The following is a 25,501-nucleotide window of genomic DNA, read 5'->3' as shown; positions in this document are numbered from 1 at the left end:
TTTATTTTCTAAGGAATGTTCATTATGCAAAAACCTGACAGGCTGGGTTTTGTTGTTATTATTTTCACCTTTTTAATCCTTAGTTCATTGCAGCAAGAAGGAACTCTGAAAGTCACATATCATTTTCATGGGTATGCGGAAACATGGGCTTGTAGTATCACTACCCAGCTGACTGTTGGGACAGGTATAAGGAAAGATGAAGTCAATGCAACCACACCTGAAGGCAAACATTTTATGCTAAAATGCATCTTTGTATTCTGAAATTACCATATTAGCCCTTTGATTGGACACTCCCAGGAAATACCAGAGCTACAGAGTAGACTAGGATGTTGGGGGTGGAGGGAAATCCCCAGTGAAGGCAATGGCAAGCCATATGTGTATAGTAGCCAAGAAAAGGACATGGGTCTGTCCTTGATGTCATCAAACTAATTGGAGTTGAAGGAACCTTAGTTTAATACATACATAGAGCATCAGCCACTAAGGCAATATTTTAATTACTGGGTATGGTCCGCTTATTACATTTTTTCCCATCTCTTCCAAAATACCACCCAAAAATTCAGAGGTCTATATGGTAAACCCTTGATTTAATGGACTAATGGAGCAAAGGAGCATCCATTAAGAAGTAAATCCAAATGGATTTTTATGCTTACATATTTTATGCATAAGATGGAAAGGGAATGGAATTTGATGTGTGTATGTGTGTGTGTGTGTGTGTTAAACATTTTATACATACATAAATTTTAAAACAGGATTTGATATATGTGCAGAACCAAACAGTATATAGACAAGACTTTGTCCATCAAATCTGAAGTCAATTAAACCAAGTTCATTCAACCAAGAATTGACTGTATATTTTTAAAAACCCTCTGAGTAGGCAGAGAAGTATGGATATTATAGCCCAACCAGTGTCCCTTATCCCAGAAAGGGTCAACCTTTTGGTGGGCCAGAGCCTCTTTGACATGGGGAACTTAAATTGGGTGAGGCCACATTATACATCTGGATGAGGCAGGATTTAGAATGGCAGGTTGACTTGTCCATCTCTGCACATTCGAGGATTTTTTTAATTAAGTCCTCTTCTGTTGGTGGACATTCCTTCTTCCAATTCTGCGCATATATTATAAGTTAACAAAGGAAATTAACGAAAGAGAGGATACAGATTATTATAGTGTGTGGCACAGATGGTATGATTGGTGGGAGAAAAGGATAAATGAAAAAAGGAGTAAAAGAGGGAAAGGAAAAAAAGGAGATTGTGTTGCAGATCAAACTATAATATAGTCGATATAAAGGAAGTTAGATTGTTTAAGCAGATTAATGAAAAAGTTAGAATATATGTAATAATAAGAAAGGATCACCTTAAATGAGTTGATAACAACAGAAAAATGATATGTATATAAGTGTTGTATGTTTTGTGTTGCATGTTTATTTTAATGTGTTTAAAATAAAAAACTTTTTAAAATAAAAAAAATAGAATGGCAGGTTGAAGTGGTGGGGAGGGTCCTTTGCTTTTGAACCTTATGAAAAAATAATTATGTGTTTATTTTCCATGGTGGAGCAGTGGTTAGAATGCAGTACTGCAGGCTAACTCTGCCCACAGCCAGGCGTTCAATTCTGACTGGCTTAAAGTTGACTCAGCCTTCCATCCTTCCAAGGTCAGTAAAATGAGGACCCAGATTGTTGTAGGCAATATGCTGACATTTGTAAACCACTGAGAGTGCTGTAAAGCACTATGGAGCGGTATATAGGTGCTATTGCTATTTCCTCCTCAGAAATAATAGGAAACTCTGCTATCCATTTTCATCCATCATTAGAGTATCAGAAAGACTTCTGAGGACTGCAGACAAAGAACTTGGATTGTCCACACCCACTCTTAGCCTAGTACATCTCACACAGTTGTTTAAGGATCATATAGGAATGGGAGAACTCTATGTCTCACCATATGTTCTTAAAAGAAAAGTGGGGTGTATGTTCAATAATGTATAGATACTACATGTATTGTTGTGTATGGAAAAAAATTCTTAGTAGTATGAAAGTACCATTATTAGGACCAACCAAATGATACTGAAGCACGTTCAAGCTTTCAAACTGAATTTATTGTTCCTAATGGACTCACACAACCATCCTTGTTTCTTCTAAATGAATAGGGCTCCCCTGTCTTAATCCACAACTAAGCATGTAGTGTTGGCTTTCATTTATATTGCACAAACAGCACAAGTGCATCAGTGGTGGGTTCAATTTTTTTTAGTACCGGTTCTTTGGGCGTGGCTTGGTGGGCGTGGCATTACTTAGTGGCCGTGGCAGGGGAAGGATACTGTACAATCTCCATTCCCTCCCCAATCCAGGGGAAGGTTACTGCAAAATCCCCATTTCCTTCCCAATCCAGGGGAAGGGTACTGCAAAATCCCCATTTCCTCCCGATCAGCTGGGACTTGGGAGGCAGAGAATAGATGGGGGCGGGGCCAGTCAGTATTTTTACTACAGGTTCTCCGAACTACTCAAAATTTCCGCTACTGATTCTCCAGAACTGGTCAGAACCTGCTGAAACCCACCTCTGAAGTGCATGGGTGCCATATGGCCAGCTTTTGAAGAAATAAACTCTGGTGAAATAACCAGGAATAACCCCAGATGTTTTTTTAGAAATGAAATTAAAATTACTTTGAAATCACTACCACTTATAGAAAACAATTCTAAATAAGGGCGATACTTGGTCTGCTCTACCAGGTTTCCAGATAAATATTTTTTTTGAGCCAAAATTTTCCAGGAATTAATAATTCAGGGAATCCCTTGTAATGTGTGTGCACTTGCGGTGAGGAGGGGCTATTGCCCTCATATCCTCTTGGAGGGCTTCCCAGAAGGAATGCAGCTGGCTGTCCTTCAAACTGGTCCTTAGACTAAAACTTTTGATATGTCTAAATCTGTCTTCCCCAATTTGATGCTTACATCCAGACTGAACTGCAAATTATTCTCAACAATTTAAAATGAGTATTGTTTTAAACTTTGGCTAAGCAAAAAAGGCTATGCAGAAACAGAATTGCTTTGAGTGGGAAATCCTTACCACAAAAATCCAAAACTGGAAACTAGATGGAAATTTTTAAAAAATTCCAGAAAAAGATTAAACACTTACTGTTGCCCAGAAACCTGGATTTAAAATAGACAACATTAAAATTATTTCAGCATTGAACCTAATATTTTAAAAGTTTACAATTCAAAGTCCATTCCCAATTGCACAGCTAAAGCCAAAATATGCTTTTTAAAAGATTTAAGTTCTTCTTAGAACTGCCAAAGCGTAAAATGAAATATATCTAACAGAAAAAGTATAATGATGTAAAAATAAAACTTTGAAAAGCAGAAAAATTAATTTAATTTAATTTTAAATTTAATTAATTAATTAAAAATAAAAATAAATACACTTTTTAAAAATGTGTATTAAAAAAAAAATTGGTTACAGGCACAACCTTTTTTTCCACCCCTTCTTTTCCATAATCTGTATCATGAGCTGGTCTAATTTGCATGAAATAACATATCAGCATCCCCATATGCCTTAGTTTGGCAACAGGCTAAATTGAAATATTTGCTAACCAAAGAAATAATGGTCCCAAATTACCTATAATATTTTCAAGTCCCAGCTGATATTTGTACCAGCAACTATTTATTTATTATCTTTATTGTTAAGTCATTAACTGCTTTAACAAGTTGGTCTTCTTTTTAGCGAACTGGAGAACAGGACAAAAAAAATGAAAAAGCATTTCTAAATCACAGTTCGATTTTCTAAATAGCTCGGCATGAACATCTTGTATTTTTACTCTTCTTTCATCATATGGGATAAATAAATACATATTATATACTCCAAACTGGCGGAAGCCCAAAATATACTTGAGTTGACGGCATTAAGTTATATGAGAAGCAATGATTAAGAGCTCTGACTGAGTCATGCCAAATCAAACTAAATCTCTCTTTGCCATAAACCTCATGAGGAAAATAAACTACCATTGTAATCTTCATCAAAACAACATCAAATTAAATAATTCAGTCAGAGGGCCCTTTGAGCCTTCATGCTTCCTTCATGATTTGCTGCTTATTACCTCATTTGTGCAGCTACTAAGAGTGCTAAAACCCAGGAATATATCAGGCTCATCATCATTTGAGAGTGGTTATTGTCCTCTCAAACCCCATCCAACCAACTATCCAATCCTCATTAAGGTATAGAAATCAGCATTAGGTCTTCCAATTCTTTTTTTACCAATCATTTAGTCAATCACATTTAAATCATTTTTTATGAAATGCATATATAACTTTCTGAGAAATTAGATAAGTAAAAAGTAAATTAGTAAAAATCCTATGCTTCGATTATCAAAGCCCAAACATTGCATCATTTACAAAGGAGTATTGGAGAAAAGTAAGAAAATGGATGGACATAGCTGCCAAAGTATTGTTTGGAATGCTACCCCAACCCAAAGCCAATAACCTTGTCATTTGAGACTTGGTCCTTGAGACCAGGACCTCTCAAATCTGGAATGATTCATGGTGCTACCCAGATCAGGGAACAGCAATACTTTGAATGCAGTAAATCCAACACCTCCCCTCACTGACCTCTGCAAAACCCCATTTTGTCATTATTTTCACCACACCACTACTCTTCCTTTGATGATTTCTGTTGCTCCTCAAAAGGTAGTAGAGATGTCTCTGCGCACAAAAGGGATGTTTCCAAGAATAAAATTGTTCTATACCAGTTCCTCTTCCTGGACAAAGAAGACAATCTATTATATGTATACTGTAATCTCTTGGGTGTCCTTCTAGAAACCATGATAGTCCCAGAAGGGAGAGGATTGATTAAAAGGAACAAGAAATGGAAGCAGGCAATTAATAATTATTCAGATACTTAAAGTTAATCCAAACCACAGTAGCAGGTGTTTGGGTCAAAAACATATCACAGGTTAGGAAAAATAATTGCAAACAGAGAAGGATGTGAATGTGATTAATTAGCGTAATCATGGACTACTCCTTTGGGAAGTTTGGTTTTAAAAGCAAAAATAACTGAGAAGCATAGTGCCAAAAGTCACAAAAAGAAGGTCATAATTCAAATAAATAAAAACTAGAGCTTATAAAGCAAAGATGGGAAAAGACTATTTATTAAAAATAATTAAAGTGGTATTTATTTATTTATTTATTTATTTATTTATTTATTTATTTATTTATTTATTTATTTATTTATTTATTTATTTATCTGGAGCATTGAGTGGTGCAGTGGCCTAGAGGTGAAGCTCTCACTTCACAATCAGGAGGCTGTGAGTTCAATCTTAGGTAGCAGCAGATATTTCCCTCTCTGGGCACAATGAGAAAATATTTGCAGCGAACTCTGCATTGGCGACAGGAAGGGCATCCGGCCAGTAAAAGCTCAGCTCCATTCAGTTGCCCCGACTCTACCCCAAAGCAAGGGATTATGGGGTCATTAAAAGATGGGGGCTATTTAGTTAGAGCATTAAATAAGCTGTTATTTAATAGACTCTAGAATTCCAAAAAACCTTTTATATGTATAGTAGATTTTTAGGCCCTAACAAAGTTATACTTGGGGACAAAGGGCATTTAATACAATGCATGTTACACATTATTTTCCTAAAATTCATGTTGGCATAAGAGGATTCCCAGAGGGTCGCAAGCAGTGGTGGGTTTCAAAAATTTTTACTACCGGTTCTGTGGGTGTGGCTTGGTGGCATGGCATGGCATGGTTTGGTGGGCGTGGCTTGGTGGGCGTGGCAGGGGAAGGTTACTGCAAAATCCCCATTTTCTCCCGATCAGCTGGGACTTGGGAGGCAGAGAATAGATGGGGGTGGGGCCAGTCAGAATTTTTATTACCGGTTCTCGAACTACTCAAAATTTCCACTACCAATTCTCCAGAACTGGTCAGAACCTGCTGAAACCCACCTCTGGTCGCAAGGTTGTTGTTTCAAGAGTATTCAGGCTATTTGGATTTAAAAATCCTGTGTTAGATCTGCAATAACAATCCAGTAATCTAGTGGATGAGTAGTTCCCAACCTGATATTTTTCCAAATATGCTGAACTACGGACCCCTCATCTTCATCCACTAGAGGATCCATGTCATACATCTGGAGAAGTAAGCAACTTGGAAATAAAAAATAAACTTCAGAAGTGGTTATCTTCTCTTCAAGACGTATCTATAATTTAAAGGCAACAAAAAGCATTTCCAAACTAGAGATTTATATCATCTCTCTGCCAGCAATAATTGTTCTGATATGAATTAGTGATTTATCATCAGAACAGTCGCTGCTCCATAACCGTAAAATGTTTTTTGAGGAAATCCTCAGAGAATCTGATGACATCTTGAAGATAAACAAATGTATTTTATATTTATGGAATAAGTTTTTCTGTAAAGCCCCATGTTGTTTTCTTGACTGAAAAAAAAAAGAGTTATCCTTCTGGAAACATGACTATGAAAATAATCTTGACCTGCTAGCTTGATCTTTTTAAGCATCCTACAATCCCATCCAGAACAGACTGAAACCACAGTACGTCAAATGTTGCCTTTGGCTAAATAACCACATCTACGTGTCAATCTACACACGCATACTCATATTACAGGATGATTATATTCTTTTGGACACGTTTTATTTTTTCATTCTATGTGACTAAAAATAGGCTTTAACAACTTTTCTTTCACTGGCCCTGTGTACTAAAGCACCATTTACAAAAATGTATTGTTATCCATTGTCCCTGGTTCATAAAGGCAATCTTCACTGAAGGAAACTGGATGATTAATAAGATTAGAATAAGATAAATAAGTTGCATAAACTCTTCACAGTCAACAAGGGTAAATAAAATGTTCCGGCAGAGTTGCCAAAACCACACTGACAATCAATCGGCAGCTGTCCATACTACATAAATAATAAAAAGTGGTATTGGCTGCTGTTGGGCATGCACATAGAGTACATGCATTAATAAACCCAGATTAATAACGATTTCACTGTTCTCTCCACACAAAACCAGCCATAATGTGACTCTTTGCTCTTTTGCCCACAAAGAGTGGAACTGGGACAAGCATGTGACATGATTACTTCTTCTGCATCTCCAAATGCAAATTTTTAGAATGCCTTTTAGAAGTGGGTAGAAATCCAGGAGCAACATTTGTACAGCAAATGTGTGGGAAAGCACACTTTATTTATTTATTAATTATTAATTCAATTTATATGCCATCCTTCTCCGATGACTCAGGGTGGCTTACAATGCACTTATAGCAACAGCCTTCATTCTTTTGTATATACCTGCTTATTAGGGCTTTTGGCCCCCCATAAGCGGTGTTTCTACAAAGTCAGGTTATTGCCCCTACAATCCGGGTCCTCAATTTACCTACCTCGGAAGGATGGAAGGCTGAGTCAACCTTGAGCCTGGTGAGATTTGAACTCACACTAATTGCAGGCAGCTGGCAGCTAAGTGTTACATAACAGCACTTAGTCCACTGCACCACCAAGGCTCTTTTGCATGCTTCCCCTCCATCCTTCAGTCTAGGGGCAAAGTTGCACTATTTCGGATTCTACTTTAATAAATTTTATGTCCCAATCTACCCCACATCCTGAGGAACTTGCATTTGCCTGCGAAGTCGTCATGTTTCTGTAGCCCTTAATTGACCTTTATTGTGACAGCACGAAGGACTGATTACACACAGTACAAAAGCTGGAGCTAAGCTCAGATGAGGTGATATGTTGAAGAGAGAATCCAAGGATGGTAGATGTGCTTCTGGATGACCACAGGGCATGATCAAAATAATGGCCATAGTCAAAGCTCCGCCTGTTTTTTATGCATGGATGCCCCTGTGATGTACTAGAAAAAATCTTGTGCTGTAATTATCAAGTTGCAAAATTCTTGCCAACTGACAGGGAAGGATGGACATGACTAGGTAACATTAAAATATTTGTGTCATCATCATGTTTGTAATGAAACATTATCCAGTTCAGCGTTTCTCAAACATGGCAACTTTAAGACATGTGGACTGATGGCTGGGGATTTCTGGGAGTTAAAGTCCACAAGTCTTACAGTTGTCAAGTTTGAGAAACACCGGTTCTAGTTAGGGACATTTTGAACAGCTGTTCTTTGTTCTTTATAATTCTGCTGCTTTCTCAGTTGTGACCCAAGGGAAAAATTTAGAAAGTTGGGATATCATCTGTCATAAATTAAGATATCATTGCAGACCAAGTAGACCGTACACATAAGATGGAAATTATTTAAGGAGGCAGTCAATGCTTTTAATGGAAAAGCAAATAGAAAAAGAAAGGTTCAAGCCTGCTTGAGGGATTTCAGATTAAGGAAGCTTGGTGTCAGTATTGTCCCTAGTGGATTTATGTCCACATAGCACAAATATACACTATTGTATTACTATATGTATAAAGCTTCTGATTCTTCAAATATATACATTTTTAAATGCTAGGCTGTCACCTCAGGACAAAAGATTACAAAGGAATTATCTACTTTTTTATTATTAACATTATTAACATCCAAAGGATATTTTGGTTAAGAATGCCTCATCCTAAAACCAAGGCATCAACACCAAATCAGAATCAGATCAGAAAAACTTGATTTATGCAGAAAAACTGCAAAACTGGGACTGAATTCTGCTAAGTCAGTCTGTGCCTAAAATCAGTCTGTAAAAAAAATGAGCCTCTAACAAAAGCTCCAGGGAAAAGGCAATCTTTAGCTTTGAATGGCCAATGCAAAGAAATGTCACCAATTGAATTGCTAGTAAAGAACAGAAACTCCACCAAAGGAAAGGAAAAATATATCAAGTCTGATGTTTTCTCAGACTTCCCCTGGGATGATTTGTCTCAAGCTTGGAAATTTTCTGATTCACAAGTAACAAAGCTTTGTTTGTGAGTAAAGTGACTTCATCTTCCTGGCTGTTTGCCCTATAGAACTGACAGCTGGAATGAGATTTTGAGGTCATCTAGTCCAGGCTATGTGCAATATAAAGGATGTCAATAATATTCACCATAGAAACCTGTCTATTTCCTGTTTAGATCCTGACAATAAGAAAGCCATTATTCTACTGTCAAATAAATCTTATTGATTGAAAGTTATCTCTGGGTGTCAATCAGAAGCTGGTTTCTCTGCAATTCCAATTGTATTGGTTCTAGCCGTGCCAACCCGGGTTTTTGGTTTTCATTTTATCAGGTTAGTCCTTACCCAATCCTCACTGGATTGTTTTTAGGGAGGGGGGGGAGTTTGTCATTCTGCAAACCTTGGGTGTTTCCATTCAGCATGCTTGTTTCTCCTTTTGCTCTCTGAGGAGCTCTACTAGTCTGCATGTTGCTATTAATACAGTCTCTGAACTCTTCCCTCACACATGCTTCCGAAGTCAGTAGAGAAGACGCTGCGGGCATGTATGTGTCCTATGGAACACGTAAGACACTCTTTTATTTCCTCGTTGTTCCATGTGCTTTAACAGTTTAACTATGAATGTGCCACGAGCTTCACATGCATGGGTCAAAGAGCCTTGGTGGCACAGTGGTTAGAATGCATTTTGCAGACCAACTCTGCCCATAGCCAGGAGTTCGATCTTCACCGGCTCAAGGTTGACTCAAAGTTCTATTCTTCCGAGGTCAGCAAAATGAGGACCCAGATTGTTGAGGTCAATATGCTGACTCTGTAAACCACTTAGAGAGCACTGTAAAACACTGTGAAGCCATATCTAAGTCTAAGTGCTATTGCTATTTATGGATAATTTAGTCTCTGACAAATGTGTGTTAAACTCTTTAGTCTCCAAGCTGGTGTCTTCCAGATATGTTAGGATTACATCTCCCAAATTTTCCACCAATCTCCTAAAGATAAGCACCACCAAGCTAGGAAAGATAACCCAGAAAGAGGAATAAAAATACAGGGAAATGTTGGTTTTGAACCATGGAATATCTGTTTATTAACCTGGGCCATATTGCCTTGAATGTAGAATGGAAGGAGTTTCATAAAGGAGCATAATGGGAGCTGCATTCAACCCATTTGAGAAAATATTGTTAAAAGCTGTAGAATACTACTCTATAGTAGAATGTGTTTTGTTTGCAGCCACTGTTTCAGTTGTTTCTAAGAGAACAGTCAAATTACTTCCTGAGTTGAGCTACATCTCCTTTACTCTCATGATAGCAGACAAGATCATACTTTCATCCCACTACCATTTACTCTTGAGAGTGGCATGACCTTGAACTAATCAAGGTTAGGCTATACCCAATGAGTTACCATGGGGATAAACAAATTGGAGAAAAAAAATTTGTTAAAGTGTTTAATTAGGTAAATGCATAATTACTTTACTGATGAGGTCAGGCTTAAACAGCCATGATCTAATCAACTGGATCATCCTCTTTCCCAGAATCTGGCATTGAATATAAAAAAGGAGGAAGAGGAAGAAGTGAAAGTTATGAGCAAATAAAAAGCTAAATAAATTCTGACTGGGAATTTAATTATGAGCAAGATTGAGTTTTATAGCTTTATGTTGAGCTGATACAAAAAGAATAAACATCTTTTCCCTTTAAAAGAAAACCAAGATGTGTGTACAGTATGTGTGTCATATGTATGTAAAATAGAACTCTTCCACTAAATGCAGAAGAGTTCCAAGCAAAATGACCTGCAGAAAGGAGTTCTCTTCATCCTCAGACAACAGTGACAGAACTTGTAGAATTTTTGGAAGATGCCAAGGTTGGGTAGGTTAGAACAGGTGCAGTTTAACTTCCAGTACCTATATAGACACTGTCCATGTTGTTTTCTTGTGATTGTTTTGTTTCTTTGACTATATAGGATTATGGTTTAATCTCAGTATTCATTTACTTCGGTGTTAAGACCATTGTCTTCGATCTATACTTAGTGCGAGTAAAAACTGCTTCATGTCAAGCGTAACTCTTTATGGATTGCAAACAATATAGAAATGATTTGCCAGTGCTTTCTTCAGGAATTTTTTTTTCAAGAATAAAGCATATCTTTATTTTTCTGTAGGAAAATTCTTCTTCATCTTTATTTGTAAAGGAGGGAGGAAGGGAGAATGATTAAATATTGGGAAGTTGGTTTTATTTTCAATGAAGCGCCACCACTTTGGATTTTTTCAGGATTTGCTGACTTTTGTGAATTTCATTTTTCTGATGCTTTGATCTGTGATTGTTTTCCTGTTCTGATGCTTTTAATGTGAACATTGTTAACCTTTTGTTACCATCAATGCCTTATATTCTAACATTGGGTGATATATACCACCTTGAAAATACATTAGGACTACATTAGAATATTTTAAAATAAATAAATGAACAAAGATAGTTTAACATTTCAATTTGAATTAAGGATGGGGAGAAATGAATTAATTTTATATGTAAAGTTATCTGTTACCAACCCTAATCTAATACATTTAGATGATACTGAAAAAATGCAGTTCTCTTGCAATTTACCATTTTTAAGGTAGTATTGATATATAAGTATTCAGAAGAATAATGTACAAAATGCATCATTTTATATAAAATTGTTTCCAAATGCTGTCTACATTAGGGAAATTGTGAACTGAGACACATATGTTTGGAAAACTATCCACCCAAATAATGGACATTTTAATGCAAACTTTTAAAAATGCAGACCTGAGAAAAATTGAAATTGGCAGATTTGTCTATTCTTAATGCTAAACATGTGTGTTGAAAACCCTCAAACAAATGGGAGAAAAGAGTATTATTTTTATCTTGAACTTAATATTTTTGTTCACCATCTAACCCCAACTTGATGCAGCTATAACCAGAAAGGCAAGTCTGACAGCATGGAAAAATATAGCAAATTGTCCAAGGCCCAACACAGGTCTATTCTTCCCTGTAACAGGACAGCCAAGAAAACTGAGGTGGACTGAAAAAAAATACAACTGGAAATATATAATAATATCCACTTAATTCTGATTTCTTAGAGTCATACTGAAAATATGAGCTGAACATAAAAAGGACCTTAAAAATTACTAACGTTGGTCCTTCTAGTTATATTTCTCAGAGGGAGGGAGAGACAGACAGAAAGAAATTTGAAAAGTTAATGTAAGACTTAGAACAAAAGTTCCAGTGTTCTGTCTACTTTTTATTAAGCATTTCCATCAAAGTGGCATTTTAATGGGAGAGCACAAATCAAGCAAAAATATGTGTTATCTTGGAATACAACTGTCTTTTATAGAACTGTTCTTTTGATTGAGAGACTTAGACTTAAAATAATATCTAAACAACTCTAGGAATTAAATAATGACAAAATTTGAAAGATTTAGGAAGAGGCATGCAAAACCTATGGCCCTCCAGATATTGACAATATGACTTTCCTTTTATCAACAGGGTCAATAGGAAGAAATGCTAGGAGATATTATTCATCTATAACTGTGTTTCTCAACCTTGGCATTGCTGGCTAAAGAATTCTGGGAGTTGAAGTCCTCAGAATGTCAAGCTGCCAAACCTGAGAAACATTGATCTAGAAGGTCACAGGTTCCTCAATTCTCATATATGGATAGGCAGAAACTGCACTAAAATATTGGGGAGGGGGAGACAAACTCTTTAGATTAAAGATGAGGAACAATGGAAACAGAAAGAAGCAATACAATGACATAATAGTCACAAATCTGAAAAATAAAAATAACTCCTACAATGAAGCATACCTCTGACCAGAAAAAAGTAGAAAAATTAGACATTTTAGTTTTTTTTCATTAGTCTGAAAGGTCATGTAAATGCATAATAGAGCAGATTCGCAAAGATTATTTAATTAAAAAAATAAATGGAATATATCAGCATATAGTTGTTAATGAACATTTATAAATGAACAACAGCATCTCCAATGTAGAATGCAGAATAAAAATTAAGAACCATGCAGTTCCTGTGCAGTAAAACCATTAACATAAGTAAGAAAATACCTACTAAATGATACCAAAGAATCAGTTAACCCAACATTTTGTTTCTCCAGAATGGAAAACCAGAAGTCTTCTAAATTCACAACAGAACATCAAAGCATAATCCAACCTCTTTAATTGTTTGAACTCAAGAGTCATATACATGTTGTGTTTAATACAAAAAAACCAGTGTCCTTTGGAGTTGTTTTATGTAAAAAAAAAATAAATAAATTTAGGAGAAGCTGATCCAGATCAGATTCACAACATTTTAAGGAGGACTTTAATCCTTCAATTAGATCTTCCAGCTGAGCAATGACTACCCCAGTACAGAGGCTAGCATTTTTTAAAAAAAAGTCTCAGTGAGGTTTTTTTAATTAATTAGATGCTATTATAACAACATTTTTGAGAAAATTTCAGGGGAATTAAATCTCCTCACCTAATGTTCCGTATGTCCAATATAGACTGAACCCTTGGTCTTCCAAAGCAGTTTAGAATAAAATAAAGGGGAAAATTGCATACTATTTAACATCATTTTTGCAATTAAAATTTCAAATGCATGCCTATCAGAATCTGGGATTTATTTATTCCAATATATTTCTCATTACAAAAATAAAAGATTTGGGGAAAGCGTATGTAAGTAATAAACCATTAAGCAATTAAGAGAATTAAAAATATACGTAAACCTATTGAGTTTCCACAATGTACTAAGTATAGAACAAAATGAGGAGCAGAAAGAATAAGAAATAAGCAAAATGTAAGGCAAAAGAAAACAGATTGATCAATCTGCCTCAAACCAGTAGTCTATCCATTTATTGAAATATAGCCTCTCTCATCTTCAACCATGGAAGTGCTGGCCAGGGAAGGATGTGTGAGGCCCCCAACATGATTCCACTGTGTTATGGAATTCCAAATGGCAGGGAGCAATAATGTGACTGTTGGTTTTGCTATTCTGTAGGAAAACCAAGATTCATATTCCAAAAAGAATTGTCTAGAGTTGGCAAAAGTTGAAAATCCTCCTTGCCAGTAATTTTGATTTGGATAAATTTGGTCAAAACTTTAAAAAAAAGTCTGTGAAACAATAGAAGAGATAATATAGTGGTCACCCAAGTGAAGATCACATACATGAAAAGATTAAAAGTGGGTCATGGGAAAAATAAAAGGACAATGAAATAAAGTGGAAAAAAGAAAATACATACTAAGAGAAATTGGTCAATGGAGAAGATGGTTAATTAAAAAAGGGGGGGGACATAGTTAAAAGAGCAAGCTAAATAATATTAGCCATACTCAATCTTTTATCCTCCAGATCAGTGGTGGATTTCAAAAATTTTTTACTACCGGTTCTGTGGATGTGGCTTGGTGGGCGTTGCATGGCTTGGTGGGTGTGGCTTGGTGGGCGCGGCAGGGTGGGCGTGGATTCCCATCCCCTCCAGGGGAAAGTTACTGCAAAATCTCCATTTTCTCCCTTATCAGCTGAGACTTGGGAGGCAGAGAATAGATGGGGGCGAGGCCAGTCAGAATTTTTACTACCGGTTCTCCGAACTACTCAAAATTTCCGCTACCGGTTCTCCAGAACTGGTCAGAAGCTGCTGAAACCCACCTCTGTGGGTTTGGACTTCCAAGTCCCATCATTCGTACCCTGTTTAATCAGAGAAACCTCCTTTATTCTGCGTGTTGAAGGACAGAATCTTAGGGGAAACTGCTTTGCTCACACATCCAGGGTACCAATTTGGGAAAGGCTGGATTAAGGATTTAAATGGGAAGAGCCAGGAAAGACAAGATCTCTCAAGATGATCATATGCTAGAGACTGGATGGTTGAATGAGTTTGACACATGAATTATGTACAAGTTTAAATACCTATGAAATATTAACACAGAAATCAACTAGATCACCAATTTTAGAAGCAAGTTAGGATAGCATAAGGACACACAAATTCTTTAACATGTTGAGCATTAAACACCACTTAAGCTAATTAAAAAAAGCTGTATTTCATTGACACATATAAACAGGTTAATACTGTGAATCCCCTAATTCTTAAAAAGAATTGCAGCACCTTCCTGTGACCAATTTTGTGAGAACCTGGTTAGCCTTTGGACTGCAATCTGCATTGCATTTCAAAGCAGGCTTTTAATTAGAATTTTCTCTTCTATGTCTGCAACTGGCAATGATTATCTTGCTGAAAAGTGACAGCTGCTTTGCTTGGCACTGCAGTGGCTGATATTATTAAATGAATATTGCAACAGATTGAATGTTATGTACTGTTAGTGTGTCTCCATGATATCACTGACAAGTAAAAAAAATACTGCAGGGTATTATAATTTAGTCTGTTAGTTAATCATTACAAAACATTCACTAAGGATCCAGTTCTAAGAAATTGACCCCTTACGTCTATGAACGTATCTGGAATTAATTTTTTTCATACAGACTACTTATTAATATTTAGAACAAAAGAAACTGAACACCGTTTAACTCCCATAGTTTTAATTTTCATTGATTCCATGCAGTTTCCTCACTCTGCTTTTTTTTATTTCAGCAAACAAAAATATGAAATTGTCTTCATATTAAATGATATGTATCAGATCTCTCTGGGATCAATTCAACATCACTTCATATTTGATTTCCCCCTGTTCATCCAAGATTGGATAAAAGTAGTTTTCAATTAAAATCCAATTAAAGATACAATTGGATGGAACCTTTAGAGTAGACCAATTTCATGTGACTTTTAAGTATGAAGAGTCTGGATCAATCCATGATTGTGTTTACATATTGTATATATAGGAATGAAGAATTATGTGATTCTTCTCTTGTATGTAGCATTTGACTTGTTTTATTTACATCAAAGATTTCTGCCTGGCTTTTCTAAGTTACATGTGAAGAGGCTCTGGGCATGCCCCGTTTGGCTAGTTCTTTTTTTTTTTTTTTATGTGCATGTAATTAAAGTTAATTGCTGAACTTTCCAAAGTCAAGAACTTTTACAAGCACAGATAGACCTACAGCTCTTGCCCTTTTCTGCATAATTAAAGAAAATTCATTTAATAGCAGGAGGCAAGGTGAATGAGGTCAGTAAGAGGCTCAATAAGAGCTTGTAGTACAGTGGACTAAAGCACTGTTATTAAGAGATTAACATCTGCTGCTTGCAATTACTGCAAGTTCAAATCTCACCAGGCTCAAGGTTGACTCAGCCTTCCATCCTTTCAAAGGTAGGTGAAATGAGGACCCAGATTGTGGGGGCAATAAGCTGACTGTATAAATATACAAAAGTATGAAGGCTATTGCCTATTACTTAATGCATTGTAAGCCGCCCTGAGTCTCCGGAGAAGGGTGGCATATAAATTAAAGCCAAAAAAAAAAAGTTACAGTGGCAATAAGTGTACCATTGGAAGGCGTGAAGGACCAGGTTAGGACAGTCATGGAGATGTGGTCACAAAGTCAGAAATGATGTTATATAGGCAATTAAAGTACTAATAGGATATGAGAAGCTCCATTTGAGATGCTTGTAAACATAAAGAATGAGCTAGCAAGACAGGAACTACAAAGGACTGTTCTGTCTATATTGATGAGGGGTTCCAAGGCCATTAAGAAAAGAGGCAAGTATCCACTGAGTTGGAAGGCTGGAGGGAAAAACCTAGCATTTAAACCTTGCAGTACAATTCCTCATACAGACCTTGATTTCTGTGCACTGCAATAATGGAAATCTTATCTCTGCCTATGGCTTCATTCTTGTCTGCAAGGAAGAGTCATGTCTCGCTCAGCACTGAAGATAAGGCAGGCTAACCACACAATAAAAGCCTGGAAAACCATCATCACGTTGTCATAGACTTCTCCTATCCCTAAAAATTAGCAGCAACTGACAACCAACATAGAAATGGAAATGCATACAAATCTCAAGAAACATTGATGGATGGGTTTCCCCAGTGTAGAACAGGAAAGAATGTGCTACAAGAGAAGACAAAAATGGAACCAGTCAGATGCTGAGTAATAAATGGCAAAGCATTTAATTGCTTGCAGTTTCTTGGCTCTTTGGTAAAGAGAGTCAGTCAGAAAACATATCCAAATCTTTGCAGTGGAAATAAACAAACAAAAACAATGCCACCCCAAACTGAAATTAATAGATCAGCGTAACCTGTTCTAACATGCCGTATGAACCGGAAACAGTAATTTGTTTTATTTTAACATTTTGGCAGGCGTAAGTCTTTAAAAGAGGAAGAAGGGTCTTGTTCCTGTATTTTAAAAAGTAAAAGATTACACTATTTTTGGTCACTCTGAGGGGGTCTTTGTAAAGAAAATCTGTAAATAGTAGACTATTCTTTATTTCAATGAATTTATGCAGAGACAAGCTATACCTCCCTTTCTTTTTTGACAACTAAATAGCATTTCTCTTGACTTCACTTCAGTGAAGTGATGCATTCTTTTACTTTTTAGAACAAAAAACTAATTTCCCAAAGAAAAGCAAGAGAAGATACATTCATAAAACAACATTTTGATAGACATTGTTAGATCGGGGCAGGGAAAAGAAGACGCGACTCAGCAGAGGTCTGTTCAGCACTTTAATTCAGCTCATACAGAACTGCCAGCTGAGCTGCCGAGCCCTCCTTATATACAGCTCCGGCAAGCTAGCCGGCCAATTTATTTAAACTTCCCGCCGGTGGATTAGCCAACCACCGGCGGATGCCCATATAAGGACACAACACCCCTCCCCTCCTAGTTCTTAGTCTGTCAATCTGTGACCAACGTAGGTCACGTAGTCGCGCAGGTAGGTGGGGCATCTAATAGCCCTACCTGACCCGTGCGGTTCAGTTCTCTCGTTGTTGTTGACCCGGGCGGGTTGGGCTTCTGTCCTCTCCAGTTCCTGCCATGGAACTGTCTGGAACTCAGCCGTCGAGTACGCTGGATCTTGTCTGGTGCCTCCGGCTGGGTTTGCTGGATTATCCTGCGGGCGGCGGAGTCCCTCTCCTTGGCCGGGACTGGGAGAGTGGGCGAAGAGTTCAGCCCATTCGTTGGGAAACAACACGAACTCTCCACAATGAAAGGTTGCCTCCTCTGGGGCGAGAGGGTGGTGATTCCACATGCACTTCAGAAGAAGACCCTAGAGACACTGCGCAGCAGGCATCCTGGCATCGTCAGGATGAAGGCCCTGGCACGGAGCTATGTCTGGTGGCCAACGCTAGACAAAGACATTGAAGAGTGGATCGCCAGATGTGACCCATGCCAGGAGGTGAGACCGGCGCCGACGGAGTGGGAGACGCCCAGCAGCCCCTGGTCGAGAATTCATATCGACTTCGCAGGACCCATAGATGACAAGTCTCCCCTCATCGTGGTTGACGATTCTCTAAATGGCTGGAGGTAATCGCGATGCCCACCACCATGACAGAGGCCACCATCAGGGCACTCTGCCGGCTGTTCGCCACGCATGGCCTCCCAGACGTCCTGGTCTCGGACAACGGCCCCCAGCTCACTTCCAAGACCATGGAAGCCTTCCTAGCAGAGTTGGGCATTAGGCACGCCCTCATCGCCCCTTACAGGCTGGCTGGAAACGGGCAGGTAGAGAAAATGGTGAGACTCACCAAAGACACACTCACCAAAATGGGCGCACGCTAAATTTCCAGGGCCATCCGAAGTGGCTGAAAGGACTGATTGGAAGAGTGACCAGCCCGAGGTCCTATGAAGTGGAGCTGGAAGACGGACGAACCTGCAGATGTCACATCGACCAGCTCCGGAAAAGGTGGAGGGGAGTCGAGGGAAACCAGCCGGACGAGGTAGGCCTGCACTACCCCGACGAGGTCGGCCTACACCACCCTGGCGAGGCAGACTTCCACCACCCCGACGAGGTCGGCCTGCACCAACCCGACGAGGCAGGCCTGCACCGCCCTGGCAAGGTCGACTACCATTACCCCAACAGGGTCGGCTGGCAACAAACACCACACCATCCACAGCGACAGCTGCAGGGTCGCCCCGCCACAACAGTCAGCCAGAGTCCCGGAGCGCAAGCAGAAGAAGGGAGGAAAGAGCCCAAGGACCTACCGCAGTTCAGCTGCACAGCCCGGGTCCAAGGTGAACTCCAGCGGCCGAGTCTCTGTCATCCCGGCCAAGGAGAGGGACTCCGCCGCCCGCAGGATAATCCAGCAAACCCAGCTGGCTGTAGTTGCGTTCAGTCGTGGACATCATTTTGGAAAAGAACGCAATGGGCGCTTCTGATCCATTGGGAAGCTGGTGGCTGAGGACAGCCCCAACTCCATATGGCGATGCATCACAGGTTAGAAGCAGGGGGAGTGTCTCATGGTACTGCATGAGGACGCTGTCTGAAGAGAGTAGTCTTTTGATGTTCCGGAAAGCTGACTCTTCTTCCTCTCCCCATTTCCAAGGGACCGCCTTTCCTAAAAGTCGATGGAGTGGCTCAGCAATGGTGGCTTTCTGTTTTAAAAAGTCACTGTAAAAATTCAGTAGTCCCAAGAAATCCTGAAGCTCTGCTTTGTTTTGGGGGGCTGGAGCTTTGTGGATTGCTTTAATTTTGCTTTTGGTGGGGTGGATGCTTTGCTATCAATTAGGTAGCCCAGGAACTCGACCTCCTGGACCCTGATGATGCACTTGTCCCTCCTGACTCTTAGACCCTTCGCCTGAAACTGCTGCAGGGCAAGCCTGAGCCGTTCCAGTAGTTGGGCTTCTGAGTGGCCGGAGACCAAGACATCATCGAAGTATGGCACCACCCCTGGAATGCCTTGCAGAAGGCATTCCATCATCGATTGGAAAATGCCTGGGGCAGCGCTGACTCCAAATTGTAGGCGGTTGCATTTGAAAGCACCCCTGTGAGTGACAATGGTTTGAGCCTCTGCAGTTTTTTCATCGACTGGCAGTTGCTGGTAAGCCTGGGCCAGGTCCAGTTTTGCGAATATGGTTCCACTCCCTAGCGAATGCAACAGATGTTGCACCACTGGGACTGGGTATGCGCTCTGCTGTAATGCCCTGTTAATGGTGCATTTATAGTCAGCGCAGATGCGCACAGATCCATCATGCTTCATTGGGGTAACAATGCTACATAGGGGTCTCCCATGCAGCATGATCAATCGGCTCCAATATGCCCTGGGTGATTAATTTGTCCAGCTGGGCATCAACTTTAGGCCGGAGGGCAAATGGAACCCTGCGGGGCTTTAGCCGAATTGGAGTAATTGTGGGGTCTAAATTGAATGATATGGGTTTCCCCAAAAATTTACCTAAGCTCCCGTTGAAGACGTCCTGGAAGTCCTCTAGGAGTTTGTCGAGTTCACTCTGCCTGATCTGGTTAATCCCGCCAATGGTGAATCCTAGAGGCTTGAACCACTCCACTCCAAGAAGGGTTGGTCAGGTCTCCCTGGGATGGGTAGGTCCCTGGAGAAGTCTTTGTAGTGGACTCTGAGTTTGGTCCTTCCCAGTATTCTGATTGGATGGCCTCCAAAATCCACCAATTTCGCTTTCAGCGGCTGGAGTGGCTTTTAGCAATCTGCGGCTTGAGTCTCTTGAGCTGGGCCCAGTCTATGATGGAATAGGGCGATCCAGAGTCAATCTCCATGGGGCATGGTGTCCCTTCCACATGAACAGTCACATGGAACTTGTTGGATCCCTCAGCAGCGGCGTGCGCTATGGTGGTCTGATGGACCCCTCTGCTCTTCGCATAGCCTTCTCCCTCACGCCTGGGGTATTGGAACCGTCTAGATGATCTCTGGTTCTTGTGGTCACAGGTTCTGGGAGCCTCCATAACCAGTTCTGCTGCTCTGCATGCCTCGGCGATGTGGCCCTTCCTCCTGCAACGCCGGCAGGTCGCATCCCGCCAGTGACATCTGGCGCACATGTGATCCCCGTTGCAGCTGGCATAGCGTTCCTCTCATTCGCCATCTTGAGGGTTTTCCCGCCGTTGGGGTCTGAGGACCTTGTGGACAGCCATTTCAGCTTCGGACTCTGACCCCGTGGTGGTCTCGTCTGATGAAGTATGGGGATTCTTGTGAATCTTATGGATCCCCTTAGACCTCCTCATGGCGGCTGCAGCTTTCTCTCAACGATTCTGGCTTCTTCGAGCACATCTCTCAGCGAGACCTTCTTACAGCTGAGGAGTTTCTTTTGGACAGAAACATCCCTCATCCCAAAGACGATCCGGTCTCGCAGTTGGATGTCTACATTCTCGAACTCACAGCTGGCTGCGATTGTCCAGAGCGCAGATACAAAATCCTTGACAGATTCACTGTCCCATTGATTCCCTTGGTGGAAATCAAACCAGTTGGCTAAAGGGGTGCTGGTTGGAGCGTAATGCTCTTGCAGGACTTCCTGAAGTTCGGTCCACGGCATCAGCTCGATGTCCCGTGGTGCGACGAGATCCATGGCCATTTCCAGGACCCCGGAGCCGCAGTGAGCCAGGAACAGGGCTCGCTTCCTGTTGTCATCCAACTCAGTGAAACCGCTGCCTGCCAGGAATTGTCTGAACCGGACCATGAAGGACTTCCATTTCTCCTGGTTTGGATCGAATGGAGCCAGCGAGATCTGTGGTCCGGACATGGTTCTGCAGTTCAGCTTCAGTGACTTAGCTCAAGTGACTCAGCTCTTGGTAGATTGTGGCGATCGTGCCACGAGGTATGCTGTCGGTTCTTTTGTGTCCTTCGTCACCAGTGTTAGATTGGTGCAGGGAAAAGAAGACACGACTCAGCAGAGGTCCGTTCAGCACTTTAATTCAGTTCATATGGAACTGCCGGCTGAGCTGCTGAGCCCTCCTTATATACAGCTCCGGCAAGCTAGCCGGCCAATGACATTTATTTAAACTTCCCGCCGGTGGATTAGCCAACCACCGGTGGATGCCCTTATAAGGACACAACAGACATCCCTTTTATGGCGTGTCTTCTTATCTAGCTAAGGATAATTAGCAGCAATATAAATGCCAGGTATGGGGGAGAAAATACTAGAAAAGGTTTCTATTATGGGAGAAAATAGTCTCAGCTTACCTGATAATGTTGAGCAAAGCAAGGGATGTTAGTACTTCTTGAAAAAGAAGTATTATGTGTGTTTGTTTGACACTGAAATAAAATAACTAACCTTCAAAGAGACTCTGGACTACCCAAAATTGAAATTCTGTGCCTTTGTATACAGAAGTAACTTCTCAGAGTGGTAATACTGAACCAATGTTATCCTGTTGCCTTTATCTGTGATGGGATTAGGCAACACTCCTGCAAACAGCAGAAGCGGCTATAAAATTGTTTCTGGACTACCCTACTTCAAACATGAGTGTTTTCTTAAAATATTAGATGGAAGCCCAGTCTCTAGATGTGAACATATTCACAACAGACAAGGGAAAAGTCCCTGAGAGCCTTTGGCATCAGATTCTAACTAATGTGGAAGTTCTATAAAAAGATCAGATAGATCCCATAAATTTGAAATTTCTCCATCAACACATTGATTTTCACCTCCCACTTTCTCCCAGATTGTAGGAAAAGGCTTCATATCTACCCCATAAACACTTAAAATGGCTAGAAAAATGCAAATTAAAATAGTAAGTAAAGAAACAAGCCTGACACTGATCTGATGGGGAAGTGAAGCTAGGTTTGTAAAAGGATCATTTTAGCATCAATTCCAGAAACTAAGCAAAGTTGTCAACATACTTTTAGCTGCTTTTGTTTTGCTTTATAGCCTCTGGGTTTTAAAAATGAGACAAATTCCAAAAGTGAAAGAGATGAGCTTTAAGAATTAGGAAAATAAAAATAAAGACTTCATGGAGGCCTTTATAACATTCGTAATGTAACCTTTGTAAGATATACAGTATATCTAAAATATAAAAATGAGAAGCATGATAATAATCTTATATAGAACCCAAGCATCAAAGTTAGAAAATTATCTCAACTTACTTGCCCTCACTTTTTATAGCTTAATGGAAGGGTAACATTCCTAGTCTTTGACCTCAATTTTTTTTTCTTCTACAACAATAGCACATGACTCAATTTGGAGGATTTGGAGTTTGGGTCAGTTTATTTGTTTTTATTATTAAATTTTAATTTAGTACCAACTAATGTCTCTCAGCAGCTTACAATGAAAAAAATAAAATCAGAATTAATTTTTTTAAAAATCAAGATAGCAGATAAAATCTAATTAATAGCAATCATCATTTAAAGCCTTTAAGGCCTTTTAAAATGCCAAGAAGAAATTATCCTTTTGATTTCACAAGGAATGAAGGACTAATTCTAGAGAATACTGGAACCAGAATTGCAAGAAGTTTGTGATCTCCATAGGCCAATCTCCTACACTGGAAAATCACAACCAAGCTTCTTTCCTGGAAAGTAATCATATTTTGCAAGGCAACAGGGAAGTGGGTGTCAGTGCTCCTGGCCCCAACTAGGCAGAAAATACGACCAGATGAGCTAAATCTACTTTATTGTATAGTTATATTAACAGAACCTTGCACGTTGGAAAGTATAAAATTTCCCTCCACCCAGTGGTGAAATCCAAATTTTTTTACTACCGGTTCTGTGGGCGTAGCTTGGGCATGGCTTGGTTTGGTGGGTGTGGCTTGGTGGGCCAAATTTTATATTCGATTTTAATTGGTTTTAAATTTTATACATCTATGTGTTTTAATATGGCTGTACACCGCCCTGAGTCCTTTGGGAGAAGGGCAGTATAGAAATCTAATAAACTCTTAAACTCATTCCCTCCCCACTCCTGGGGGAAAGATATTGCAAAATCTCCATTCCCACCCCACTCTGGGGCCAGCCAGAGGGGATATTGCCAGTTCTCCAAACTGCTAAAAATTTCCGCTACCGGTTCTCCAGAATCTGTCAGAACCTGCTGGATTTCACCCCTGCCTCCACCATGTATAACTATTTGATCCTTTAGGGTGGATTCTTTGTAGGTTTCTTTCTGCCCTGCTCTGATTACTGGGGCCTGTACCACTGGGAGCTCCTACCTCTCTTGTCTAATTGTTTCTTTGGCAGCATCTCTTCCCCCCTTTGCCCAAGGTCATTCCTACATTCCATTACAGAGGGTGCTTCACATTAGCTTCCAGATCAGCAAGCAAGGAAAAATTGGGGAGGTTGTAGAAATGAGGAAAACTGATGGCAAAAGGTTTAAGCATTCTTTCTGATATCTTGCTCTTCACGGTAGCTTTGCTGCAGGAAAGCACCCTCCAAATTTTCAGTAATCAAACACTGAAAAACCCTAACCCACCAAAAAAAGTCAATATCCAGGAACAGCTAGTTGACAAATTATTTCCAGAGCTCAGAGTATTAAACAAGAATTACCAGCTTTTCTATCCTTGGGGAAGGTTGCTCTGTGAATTTAACCTAGAGGCTGAGTTCTCCAAGCCCTCACAGGTGAATTGTCCTACATTCCCGGAAGTCCTTCACAATACAAAGCACATATGCTCAGAGTACGTAAGGCCACTGACAGTAAAAGTGGGAGGAACCTGCAGAACAGGACTTTTATGAAAATCTACAGGAATCAGGATGTCCTTATCTTATGACTGAAAACAGTAAGAAAAATAAACTATCTTAAATTTAATTAGCATAAGGCCAAAAACCTCACACATCAACACATTTCAGTGGAGGATCAGACCATCCTCCAATCCTACAGTCTCAGTAATTACTGCACAAAGCAAGGACAAAATCATTGAGAATCATTGAACTGTTTTTACTTATATTTCAAGCACTCACAGGGATTAACTGGTTAAATCCAAAGATGCTAAGACAGCAATGTTGTGTTTATCAGTGTTAAATTCTCCTGTGTGATATTCATCTCCCCATTCAGATGGCCCATGGAGACATACTGTAATTTAGTGAATAATAAAATTGATAGGGAAGTTTAGTTATCAATTAAGGCAGAGATGCCCAACCCCTGGGCCATGGACCCCTACTGGGCCACAAGCCATTCAGAACCGGGCTGTGGAAGCGGCACACGGGTGCACGGGCACATTCCCACTTGCGCGAGCAGTGGGTGAGCATGTGCCGCTTGCTAGCTGCCCCCTCTCATGGTCTGCAAAGCCGGAAAGGTTGAGGAATTCTGAATTAAGCAATAGAACAATGCTGAACTCATGCAATGATAACCTGAAGAACTGCAAGTACATTGTTAACTACAATATTTGAAAATAGATGGAAAGAATCTTTAATCTATAAAGCTAACAATTACCATGTTTGTATTACAGATCATCATACAGAAAATCTATGTGGTCTCTACGAGTTAAAAATTACTTGATGGCACATAATTAATCAATCACTGGCATAAGATGTAGCTGACAAGACAAAAAAGTATCTTCTAAAGCTGGGTTTTTTTCCCCCTGGGAATTTGGGAAAATATACACTCTTATTTTCATTAACCTCTAACTGAAATGTAACTTGTTGTTCAATAGTGAATGTAAGCAACCACATTATTATGGCCTTTGGTCTATAGGTTTTACAGACTCTCAAAGGGATCCATGGTACAAAAAAAATAGAATTCTGTTCTAACGTGTTGTTGTTGTTGATGTTGGAATTGCATTTTGGAGAGTTCTTTGTTTGCGGTGCAAGGAAGACAATCACACACCTAAACCAATGGCAACCGTTTTTCAGATCTTAACCAGAATTATTTTTTAAAAAACTTGTGACCTTCCAAAATGGCACTTTTTATTGATTCTAGGTAAAATTGCTAACAGCCAGGAA

The 25,501-nt window shown here is 39.7% G+C and overlaps 1 long non-coding RNA gene across 6 annotated transcripts in view; it reads left to right on the top strand.

Annotated features, from left to right (window-relative positions):
* The window catches only part of LOC117665992 (uncharacterized), a 127,213-nt gene that overhangs the window by 70,743 nt on the left and 30,969 nt on the right, over positions 1-25,501 (top strand). The window contains exon 1 of one of the 6 annotated variants that reach the window (XR_004591549.3): positions 9,384-9,403. The exons of the other annotated variants lie outside the window; for them this stretch is intronic. This is a non-coding gene — a long non-coding RNA (uncharacterized LOC117665992). Of the gene's footprint in view, positions 1-9,383; positions 9,404-25,501 lie in introns of those variants that run through there. 6 annotated transcript variants of the gene reach the window in all.

The sequence above is a fragment of the Pantherophis guttatus genome, chromosome 1 (genome assembly GCF_059756535.1).
Source record: "Pantherophis guttatus breed Tessera chromosome 1, ASM5975653v1, whole genome shotgun sequence".
NCBI lineage: Eukaryota > Metazoa > Chordata > Lepidosauria > Squamata > Colubridae > Pantherophis > Pantherophis guttatus.
The sequence above is the reverse complement of the archived record's forward strand: the minus strand, read 5'-3'. Positions and strand labels throughout refer to the sequence as shown.